The sequence below is a fragment of the Homarus americanus genome, unplaced genomic scaffold, assembly GCF_018991925.1.
Source record: "Homarus americanus isolate GMGI-L3 unplaced genomic scaffold, GMGI_Hamer_2.0 scaffold43308, whole genome shotgun sequence".
Classification (NCBI taxonomy): domain Eukaryota; kingdom Metazoa; phylum Arthropoda; class Malacostraca; order Decapoda; family Nephropidae; genus Homarus; species Homarus americanus.
Window position 1 is genome coordinate 657,280 of NW_024723555.1, and position 12,276 is coordinate 669,555.

General features: G+C 41.3%; 1 protein-coding gene across 1 annotated transcript in view; it reads left to right on the forward strand.

Annotated features, from left to right (window-relative positions):
• Positions 1-12,276, forward strand: part of LOC121863669 (zinc finger protein basonuclin-2-like) — a 29,976-nt gene that overhangs the window by 9,958 nt on the left and 7,742 nt on the right. The gene's annotated exons all lie outside the window — the stretch shown is intronic.

Below are 12,276 nucleotides of genomic sequence, written 5' to 3' on the forward strand. Positions count from 1 at the left end.
CTCAGTATCTCTACCTATCTAAATGGTTCGTGTCTTAGTACCCCCGTGTTAACCCTTCTGCAGGTGCGTCCATTCACCTGTACACCTTCGCCAGGAGGAAATTAGTGATATCTATGTCTAATAATCTTGTATATGTTTTTTTATGTATATGTATATTGTATAAGGTTTCATTACTGGTTTTATTGTATTGTTTTGGGGGTAATCTCTCTCTCTCTCTCTCTCTCTCTCTCTCTCTCTCTCTCTCTCTCATTATAAGAGAAAGAGAGAGAGAAAAATAGAATCGTTTGTCACATGAAGTATTCGATTTTTTTTATTTATTTATTTATTTTTTTGTCGTATTCATAAAATTAATTTTTATTTTCGATTTTTTTCTTATTTTTTTCACGTTACTCTGAGATGATTTACGAGGAATACTGACTAAGACTTTAAGGAAAATAAAACAACTTCACACCGCCATTAACACTCATTAACCCCTACAGAAGGTCATCATTACACCATCAGTAGGAGCCATTAAAACCCTACAGAAGCAGACCATCACACCATCAGCAGGAGCCATTAACCTGGAAATGCTAAAATACAATGATTATCTCCATTTCTCACACCTCCTTCACCCTTGACGACAATTAATATCTATTTCTTATTTCCGTTTATCGTTAATCTATGGTGAATATGTATTATTTTTCTCTCTTTTGTTTCTCTCCATTCATTTATCACCTCCTCCTCTTCCTCCTCCTCCTCTCTTCCTCCAAGTTTCGAAATTGTAGTCGTCAAGGCGCAGGTGACCCTCATGTTAATTACGTGCGTCGACCAGGTGTAAGAGTGATGAATGACGCCTTTATGATAGCCAGGTGTCGGTCGGGGCATGATAATTGTTTACTTTAATGACTCAAGATAGAACCCCCCACCCCCCCGAGTTGCTGTGTGTGTATGTACAGTATGTATGTATGTATGTATGTATGTATGTATGTATGTATGTATGTATGTATGTGTCTGATTGTGTATGTGTGCGTGTATAACCTCCCTCGTTATCTTGGTGTTACCTTACGACATGTGGCTTAGCTCAGGTGTACCTACAACACTTGACAGAACTTTCATAAGGTGTAGTACACTCGATACACTCTATATAATTTACACATACCACCAGAAGTAAGTCTTTAATTTACTAACTCACGCCAACAAGTCTTCCTTCACTGGTGCATGTCATGTCAACCGAGACACAATGTAGCTGCCCTGACACTGTTCGGCCCTGATGGTTGGGGGGTCAAATAGGGCCCTGAAATCCTATTAAGCCCTTGCTGTGATTGTTAGATCCTAACCTAACCTAACCTAACCTAACCATTAGTATTAGGTAACATCGGGAGCGGTACCCAATGAAACTAGGTACCTATGTTATTAGTTAGGTTAGGTTCGGGCCTATTTAGAATGGGGCCTTTTAGGACTGGGGCCTATTAGGACTGGGGCCTATTAGGACTGGGGCCTATTAGGACTGGGTCTCGTATAATCACTCACCACCGCCGCTGTTTACTACTTGTTGTGTGGCAAGATGGCCGCCAGCACTCGTCATACTGAGTGCTTCACCATGTTGAGTACAGCAATATGGCAAGCAGAGTACATATTACTACCTGCCTGCCAACTGCTATTCTGAGTGTGTGGCAATATGGCTACCACCTCACGTTTACTGCTCGCTCGTCAACTGATGCCTCTGGTGTAGCAATATGGTCCCCACTCCCAACACCCTTGTAAGTGAAGCTTTGGTGTGTACTAACATGGCGGCCAGGAGGCAAGACACAGCGTCACTCAGTTTGGTATGTCTTAAGTGCTTCAAGATGGCCGCCGGAAATGCTTGAAGTCGTGTGAGTGAGGACATATGTTTTTATACTTTAATTTGTTCCTCTCTCTCTCTCTCACCTGGTCCGTAGGTATAGGCAGGTAGGCAGGTGGCTCGTATTGACAGGTGGTGTCCGCTTATTATCTGCCAACGTCATCACTCGTACAGATAAAAAAAAAAAATACGAAATTTGCATACGCCTCTGTGTGTAGGTGCCTTGTCGTGATCCGTACTCATATTGTCACACTATAAAGGCTCATGTGCGTCTTTAATGTCATAGATATATTTTTATTTTATGTTTATCCAAAAGAGGTTCAGAGTTCACGTCATCATTACATCATTTGAGGAGGATATTGATAAAAGACGCGTATGTTTATTGAAGTTCTTTAAGAGTCAACATTAAGATTTTTTTTTAACAATAACATCTTTTATTTGTCGTTTTATTACTTCTTTTAAATTTTACTATTGTATTCTCTTCATTATCCTCATTTTATTCCACTATACCTAGATATTTACTCACCCTCGCTATCTATCCCTCCTGCTTCGTACACCGACGTTCCGTGCGACTTGAACGCGTTGACAAGGAGCGAATGGAGTTGGGAGTGCTCAGTGATATGCGCTGCAGGGTCGCCACAGCTGACAAAACACTGATGTCTTGTGATTACTCCCGGAGACGCCCACAAAGCGACCTTTCAGCCACCCGGAGATAACACAATCACGCATTAACGCTGCTGAATCCCGCCTCCACGTCCCACCGCCCACAGACAAGGACAGAGAGATGGGTGGTGGTGGTAGTAGTAGTGGTGGTGGTGGTGATAGTGTTGGCAGGTAGGGGTGGTAGGTGGTAGTGTGTTGGTAGTAGTGGTAGTAATAGTAGGCAGGGGTGGTGATGGTATGTGGGGATGGTAGTAGTAGTAGTGGTGGTGGTAGGGGTAGTAGTAGTAGTAGTAGTAGTTGTAGGTGGTGGTGGTGATAGTGGTAGATACGGGTGGTGGTGGTGGTGGTGTTAGTGGTTGGATGACTTGCTGCCTGGCGCGTTTGTTGACATTGTGACGAGGAGCGACAGTGGTAGCCGAGCGATCCACCTCAGCCAACCCACTGTATACCTGTCTGCCCCCCCCCCTCCTCCTCCCCCCCTCACACACATAGAGGGGAGGGGGACCTTGGTTTGAAAGAAAATGTTATGTTAATTTTTTTCTTTTCTACTCGGTGGCATAAGAGAAACAAAAGTGCGTCCTTAATCAGAAAACAAAGAAATGAACAAAAACAATTCAATTTTATCCACGATTGTAGGAATTTTATACAATATGAAAAAAACAAAAACAAAAAACCCCTCTGCATTCTGTATAATTTTCCAGAGGTGTTCAACCAATACTAAAAAAAAAACGATCAGAAATCCTCTTTTAGATGTTCATAATCCCAATAAAGTGTAAATACAATTAACCTAACCTAACCTAACCTAACCTAACCTAACCTAATCTAACCTAATCTAACCTAACCCCGGAGAGTGAAATCCAGGTAAACTATGACATTATCGAATATAGTGATAATTAATGACATTTGGAGACCTTAGGATAACCTTTGTGGCTGAGGAGGAGGAGGAGGAGGAGACCTTAAGATGGGAAGGGAGGGGGGTAGTGAAGGGGCAGGTGAGGGGAGGGGAGGGTGATGGGGCGGGGAAGGGAAGGATGAAGGGGTGGGGAGGGGGGAAGTAAGGGAAGGGTGAAGGGGAGTGGAGGAAGGGGCGGGGAGGGGGAGGGCTGACACACGTCGCCACCTCGTCATTACTGGCACCAATCAATACAAGTAAACAAAGCCGACGAAAGGTTGTGGCTCCGCTCCCCCCCCACCCCTCCCCCTCCCCGCCCCCTCACTAGTGGTGTCAAAATGTTGAGTGGGATGCACTGAAAAGAATAGTTGCAGACATTGATGATATAGCTATAGGCGTTAATGAGAATGAAAAAAAAGGTAACAATAACCTAACCTAACCTAACCTAACCTAACCTAACCTAACCTAACCTATCACTCCCTCCCCCAGATATCGTTAGGGTATGTAATCATCAGGTGAAATAAAGTAGGTGTGTCTAATAGTCATGTGATCCCCTTAGTTCTCACCGGAGGAAAACATTGTACACTTTCTGTCAGAACGAGGTGTAGACAAATGAATGTATAAACACAGGTGGGGGAGAAGGATCTGGGAAGAGGGGGGAGAAGGAAGGGGGAAGGGGAGGAGGGGGTAAGAGGGTGTTGCGTGTGTGAGGAGGTGCATCATTAGTCTTGTGGGGTGATGTTGGTGGTCCTGTCGTTAATAAGAGGTGGAGAAAGTTGTGAATATCTTACTATTTAAAGGCGATAAAAGATGATACGGATGAATGAATGATAAAATGCCATTGGTATCTGTTAGAATCTTAGGAGAGGAGAGGTGGGTTAATCGTAGGTCTATAGTCGTTACTGAGAAGTCGTCTGCATATGGTAGTAAGTTAGATCATCGAGGGTGTAGTAGTGGTGATGGTAGTAGTAGAAGTGGTGGTTGTAGTAGTATTAGTAGAAGCCATGATTATAAAAAAAGTAGTAGTAGTAGTAGTAGTAGTAGTAGTAGTAGCTGGTGTTGTCCGAGCACTACCGATCATCAGCAGCTCTCGGTTCCTAAGACAAACACTACTTTGATTACTCGGTCACGGCCCCCTAGACCTTGAGAAAATCCCAGCGGCTTTGGGCTTGAATTCTCTCTACCTCCGCCCTCCTCATCCGCACCGGGACCAGGCAGGTAACCGGTAATACTGACATGATTACAAGGTGGACCCAGGCAGGTAATGAGCATTTTTAGACCAGACTTGTTCCAGTTTTCAGTACAGAGAGGAACACTAAGACTTGAGAGGTTACTGTAACACAAGTTGAGGCGGACGTCGGGGAAAAGGCAATTTACCCTTTTTTTTTTTAATAAAGAATAGGGCATGAGGAAACAAACTTTATTTATGGTAGAGGACTTAGTGAAAGGGTTATCATATACAAAGGTAAACAAAAGTCAAATTACCTCTAGACACTAAGACTAATCAAACAACAAAATAATAGCAACAACAAAAATCTTAGAATGTCTTTACGGTCGAAATGTAATTGTTATATTTAAGAAACTCACAAGTACCGGAAGCATTAATTTAGTTAAGGGATAATTTCGACCGGATATTTGAGCATCCGGACAAATAAATCTATACTTTAGGGAGACATAAAACTAAAGGTTTATTCTGTGTTAGTGTGGTATTAGTGGTGAGGGTAGGGGGTGAGAACCTACCTGGGACACCTGGTGATAATCATGGTACCTGGTGATAATTGTCCGCCTGATAATTATAGCAAATAGTGATAATTTGGCGGGGTTATAATTGTGGCCGGTGATGATACGGATTATAAGATGGGGGGGGGGGGGGGGATTAGTGACTGGGGTTAACAGTCGTAACTTAATAGATGATTGGTGGTAATTAGGTGAAGCCAATTGACATTAGTATGAGTTTAGTTACAATTATATTCACTGCTAAATATAACAAATGAATATAATTGACCAAGTTATGACCGTAACTGATTATTTTACTAAGATTAACTACTGGTCGTTGAACTGATTAATAATTGTAACTCAGATAATTAACTGACTTTACACCTGTAACTAATTACATGATACAATTACAAGACCATGATATATTGTTTTCTGAATAATTATCATAGCTAATGGTGATACCTTCACAACAGGGTAATTATCATTCTCCTTATGATAATTCTATTTTACAACCGATTTTATTGATTCAATTTAAAAATGTATTCAATGCAAAGTGATATATTTCCCCGGGTGATAATTGTTAATTACAACAATATTAATTACTTGAATTATAATTTATTGCAGTTTGAACATGACTAATGATAATTTATGAAGGATTATTATACGGGTAAGGACATTAATAACGATAATTACAATGAGTTATGTCACTAATTACGATAATAATTACACTTGGAACTTATCAATAGACCAATAATTGTACATAAAGAAAATACATAAGCGAATAATATTGAAAAATAACATAATCTATAGAGAAATGTTTAAATATTTACATTATATCGTTGACTGTTATAGATGTAAATGAAATCGTTACCTGTAAATCATAATTACTTTAGTTTCTCTGCAATAATAATAATAATAATAATAATAATAATAATAATAATAATAATAATAATAATCAACATAATATCGTTAATGTTTTTAATTATGCAAAGGTTAACTGAAATTATAGATTAAGAAACTATTGGAATAAAATTTACATAATATTGTTAATAACTTTTGTCAACAGGTGTAAAGGTGTAACTTACCTCCACCCCCATTCCCCCCTCTCCTTTCACATCCCCCCATCTCCCTTTCCCTCTTGTCATCTTTCCCCACTTCCCCTCCATTCTCCTCCTCATACATCTCCTTCCCTTTCCCTCCCTCCTCTCACTTCCCTTCCGCTCCCTTCCCCTTCTCTCCCTTCCCCTTCTCTCCCTTCTCCTCCTCTCCCTTCCCCTCCTCTCACATCATCATCAGCAGTTCATTGTCCTCCCTACGTGTTATTAAACCAGGGAGAGCGACAGACGAGTCAGGGGAACCAAGGATGAACATATATCTCTCTGTGAACTGCCTCGGTCTCATGCAGTCTCTCCCACTAATGAGTCAAAACACCTTTTTTTTTCTCCTTTTGCTCCTAGTTCATATTTCACCTGATGCTTTTCTGATGTAAATTGTCTCCTGCATTCTTGTTCTTTCTTTTTTCTTTAATCCTTCTATCACCTTGAAAGAAGAAGAAAAAAGAAGGTTATCATACAGGATAGTGATGATATGTGAAGGTATCTTAAATGTTATTATTTGACGGTGTTTATACCTGAAAAATATCTACCTGTGAGCCTTAAAACTTCTCCAACGACACACACACACACACACACACCCCTATCTCCCCCCCTACCCCATCACCTCACCCCCCTACCCCATCACCTCACCCCCCAGGTCACCAGGATGTAGTCGGGGAAAATTGCCTCATTTCGAGGACGTAATCCCTAAATACTGGAGTCAAGCTGTCCAATTTGCATTTTAAGTCATGAAGCATTTACTTTTATACCATGACATATAAACCGAAATTTACTTAATCTAAGTGTTCACCGTGAAATAGTCGACATGTGAATAGGTTAAGAACTCTGGATGTTTTGGTTAAGACACCTCCCTCCCCCTCCCTCCTCCTCCTCTATCCCTCCATCCCCCCCCAACCCCTGACCCACTCCCTCTCCCCCCTCTCCTTACAGTCAGGATAAAACAAGATTTTCTTTTAGAGAATTGTAACTTGATATAAGTTTTCGGATCACTTGAACATTAGACACTGTTTTATTTAAGCTGAGGCTTAAATATTCTAACGCTAACCTAACCTAACCTAAAGCTAACCTAGCCTAACCAGGAGACAATACGGCTCCCATTTTCTTTAACCTGAAGATGAGACACCACTCGTCACGTCAACGGAAGCATGACGAGACAGATTTCTAAAATTCGTGTGTATGTTATGTATATATATATATACGAGTATACTCAAGGTGTGTATGATAATGAAGCTGTCAAGTAAGATCTTCATGTTTGATAAAATACACCCAGACTGTTTATTAACATCACACAGTGTACAGTAGGTCAGTCACACCTTGCCACCTTAATGGTTTCAGAAGTCTAGACTAAGTTTTTTATTGAGTATCATTTATATAACTCGATTCTTAATATATAGTGAGTTTAGATTCGTAGTTTTACATCTTATCGTAGTTGGTGATAGGAGAACGTGTCTTAATCGTGTAGAGTTTGAAGGTAGTTTTTGACACCATAACATTTCACCAACTTTGTGTCGTATTTTAGGATTTTTAGGTGATCCAGTGAGTTAACTTGTCTTAGTTATTAGACACGATGGTTTGAGAATTGGACTTTGATATGGATTTTGACGAATGGCCTGGAATTTATAGTCTTGTTATGATAATATCTCTCAGTCTCTCTGTGTCTAGCTCTCACTATCAAAACTTTCTCCAATGTAGATACCATCACTACCACCATCACACCTACAACAAACGCTAACAAAACCACTATCATCGTAACTACAACTACTGCTACCACAACAACAACAACAACAACAACAACAACAACAACAAAATAATCAAAAATTAAAAAAAATCAATGGAAGAAAATAACACACACATACACACACACACACACACACACACACACACACACACACACACACACACACACACACACACACACACACACACACGGATGAAAAAAAAAAGAATAAGCAAGCAGAAATAAGAGACAGTACAGCAGACAAGAAGAATAGTTGAGAGAGACTAACGCTGATTAATGATGCAGATCTGGATTACCTGCGTCCATTAATTGTGTGTTTAATTACCTGTCCCTCCTTCCTCCCCTTCCCTAACTCCCTCACCCCTCCCCACCTCCCCTACCTCCGCATCAGCCGTCCTTCCTCACTCTTCCACACCCTCCTCCCTCCTTCCTCCCTTACCCTTTCTTTCCCCTACTCCCTCATCAACCCTCCTTTCTCCCTCTTCCACACCCCCCCTCCCTTATCTCCTATATCCCCCCCTACCTTTCCTTATCCCTTCCTCACACCCTCCTTACCTCCACCCCTCCACACCACATCTTCCCTTCCTCCACATCAACCCTTCCTCACCCCCCCTCCCTTCCCTGGAAAAAAAATACACACGATAAAATAATAAATTTAGGTTTTAAGAATATTGTGAGACTAATTGTATTATTTCTGTATGTTTATTCTGCTTGAGTATATTAGAACACAAGAGAGACCAAGTTGTGTTACGTTGTAGTTAGGGAAAAATAAGACATTCCTCACATTTCCCTTCAAAACATAAATCGATAGGGTCAGAAAATGCGTATATAGGGCTAGCTGACGCATTCCCTCTCAAAAGGAAGGTCAGGTAGCTACGGTGTATGTGTTACAGTGTTCCTTAATATATGATGATATATGAAAGTATCCTGACATTTACCACAAAATGTTATGTAAAAATGTTATGTAAAAATTAATTAATAATAAACAAAGCCATACAAGGAAGCACTGTACTCAACCGCTTTCATTTCTACAACAGTAAAGTTAGGTACCTATTTACACTTAGGAGAAAAACTGCCCAGGGATCGATCCAGCGACCCTTTAGAACTGAAGATGAGTGCTCTATCTATTCGGCCACCGCTCCCTTATTTATGGTTAGGTTAGGTTATGACAATGTTGCCAGTGTAGGTGTTGCTTATGCCTGCCACTGTTGCCATATCAGCACCTGGTTCTTAAATATCTTCCGTCCCCTTTCCCTCTTCCATATATCTCGTCTCCCCTCTCCTCTTCCATCTACCTGTCCTCTCTCTCTCTCTCTCTCTCTCTCTCTCTCTCTCTCTCTCTCTCTCTCTCTCTCTCTCTCTCTCTCTCTCTCTCTTTGGTGCTTCATTCTCTTTACTCAATCATCGTCCTCTACAGTACTTCCTCACACACACACACACACACACACACACACACACACACACACACACACACACACACACACACACACACACACACACCCCATTACCAATCCCCCCCTCACTATCACCTCATCACCACTCATCACCACCCCCACCACTCCATCACCAGCCCCTCTCACAACCCCCCACCACCACTACCACTCATCACCACCATTTCCCCATCACCGCTACCCATCACCACCACAAACTCAGACGGGTAATTTCAAAACCAGTCAGAATATGTTTCCTGGCAGAGCGACTGATTGACTGACAAGCAACCCTCACCCTGACGACTGAGTGCACGAAGGGTGGGGGTAAGGGTGAGGGTGAGGGTGAGTGTGAGGGTGAGTGAGAGTGTGAGCATGAGGGTAAGGGTGAGTGTGTGAGGGTAAGGGTGAGTGTGTGAGGGTAAGGGTGAGTGAGAGAGTGATAAATATACATTGTGATTATTCAGTCCTTCTACTCAAACAGTTTTTAATAACAAAGTTTAGGACACAATAATGTTAGATGAACAAGGTAGAACACCTACCATGTTAAATATTAACTCACCTGAGTCATAGATCCACCAGGTTAAATTATCTCACCTGGATAGAAGACCCACCAGGTAAAGATTAGTGGCAGGTAAGCGTAATTAGAGCGATGCGTGCGACAGTATTTTCCTGGGTCTGTCTGCCACCCTCGACTCCTGCCTTCAAGATGGAGGTGTGATAGCGGTCGACCCTCGTATTTCTGGAGTAAAAATGGGAGAGGCATGTGTGGAGATGTGTGAGGGGAGGAAGGGGAACACACACACACACACACTCTCTCTCTCTCTCTCTCTCTCTCTCTCTCTCTCTCTCTCTCTCTCTCTCTCTCTCTCTCTCTCTCTCTCTCTCTCTCTCTCGTGTTAGTTTCGCTTTGCCGGACACTTTTGCAGGTGATGTGACTTAGCTTCAGGGTTGAGGTGTCTTTGATGTGTGTGTGTGTGTGTGTGTGTGTCTTTACCACACACACACACACACTTTTATACATATTTATGCAGACGAGTGGATACAGCACTGGTTCATCCCCGGGGCTCTCCTAGTCGACCCACCTGTGAATTGGTATCTAACTTTTTTTTTTTAGGGAGAAAGTGGTGGCAGAATTTATTTCTTATGTATTGAGGTTTAGTATGCAGTATCCTATATCCACCTTGTCGTTAATAGGCCATCATCAGGTGCGCGAGTTCCACTTTCCATTTTGTACAAGTTAACGCTAATTTCAAGTGTCTTTTCCCTAACATAACATTGAAGAAAAGTGTGAGAAAGAATGAATTACTTTAACACCTGTATTTTCCCTTCACACATGAGGCAAAATCTGTTTGTTTACGGTGTTACATAAACTAACATTCACACGTCTTTAGTAAATATTTTGATTGTGGCTGTTGGACTTGGTTGGGTGTCACAAGATGATGACATAAAGGTTAATTAACAGGAATGATGTAGTTATTGTATTTTCTACTTGTAAATTGGTGGTATTTCATTTCTGCAGTAATTGGCAAGACCTTGTTTTTGATTACCTAATAAAATATAATTCGGTTGGTGTTTTAATAAAGCTTAAGGCTAGACTTTTGGTCTTATTGAATGGGGAAAAATATCACCTATTTAGCAATCTTAATTACCTCCATTCTATAATATATTCATTGTAAATTTTTCTCTGATCATTGTCGATAAAATAAATTACTTAAACACTCAGTGACACACTAATTAAGGATGCGGGTAATTACTTGGTCTTAATGAGTATGGGAAATTTTTAGTGAAATCTTCAACCTTAGTTTCTCACCTCCTGTAATAGATAGAAAGACAGACGACAGACAGACAGACAGACGACAGACAGACAGACAGACAGACAGACAGACAGACAGACAGACAGACAGACAGACAGACAGACGTCGTAGGTTGCGAAAACAGAAATGCGTGAGAGTTTGTGATCTCTTCCCTCGCTGCCAGAAGAAGATGGCGTGACCATCCTGCTTGTCACCTGAGACCCGCCCCATCTTACCTCACCTTACCTACCTGGTTTATTTAGCCTCTGTTACCTGGTGAATGTTTAGTGTGTGTGTATGTGTGTTTACCTGGTGAATGTTTAGTATGTGTGTGTGTTTACCTGGTGAATGTTTAGTGTGTGTGTGTGTATGTGTGTTTACCTGCTGAATGTTTAGTGTGTGTTGTGTAATGTTTGTGTGTGTGTGTGTGTGTGTGTGTGTGTGTTTACCTGGTGAATGTTTGGTGTGTGTGAGTGTGTGTGTGTGTGTGTGTGAAGTGTGTGTGTGTGTTTACCTGGTAATGTTTAGTGTGTGTGTGTGTGTTTACCTGGTGAATGTTTTGTGTGTGTGTGTGAGTGTGTGTGTGTGTTTACCTGGTGAATGTTTAGTGTGTGTGTGTGAGTGTGTGTGTGTTTACCTGGTGAATGTTTAGTGTGTGTGTGTGTGTGTGTGTGTGTGTGTGTGTCTTTTTCTCTATTTATTCTTCTTCAAATCCTTTCTTTTAATTGTTTTGGTAATATTTCTTCCTTCCTTCGCTCGTTCCTTCGTTCGTTCGTTCGTTCCTTCCTTCGTTCCTTCCTTTCTTCATTCCTTCGTTCCTTCATTTCTTCGTTCGGTCGTCCTACCTTCCTACCTTCCTTCCTTCCTTCCTTCCTTCCTTCCTTCCTTCTTTCCTACCTTCCTTCCTTCCTTCCTTCCTTCCTTCCTTCCTTCTTTCCTTCATTTTCTCTTCGTTTTTCTTGCTTTCTTCTTACACAACGAGAGTTTATGAAAGGCTCTGGCAAAGACAAACAAATACGACCTGTATAATATTACTTTGAATATATATTTTTTCCAGGGAGTTTGAGAGAAAATGTTCCCCACGAATTCAGGAAAATGATGAAAATT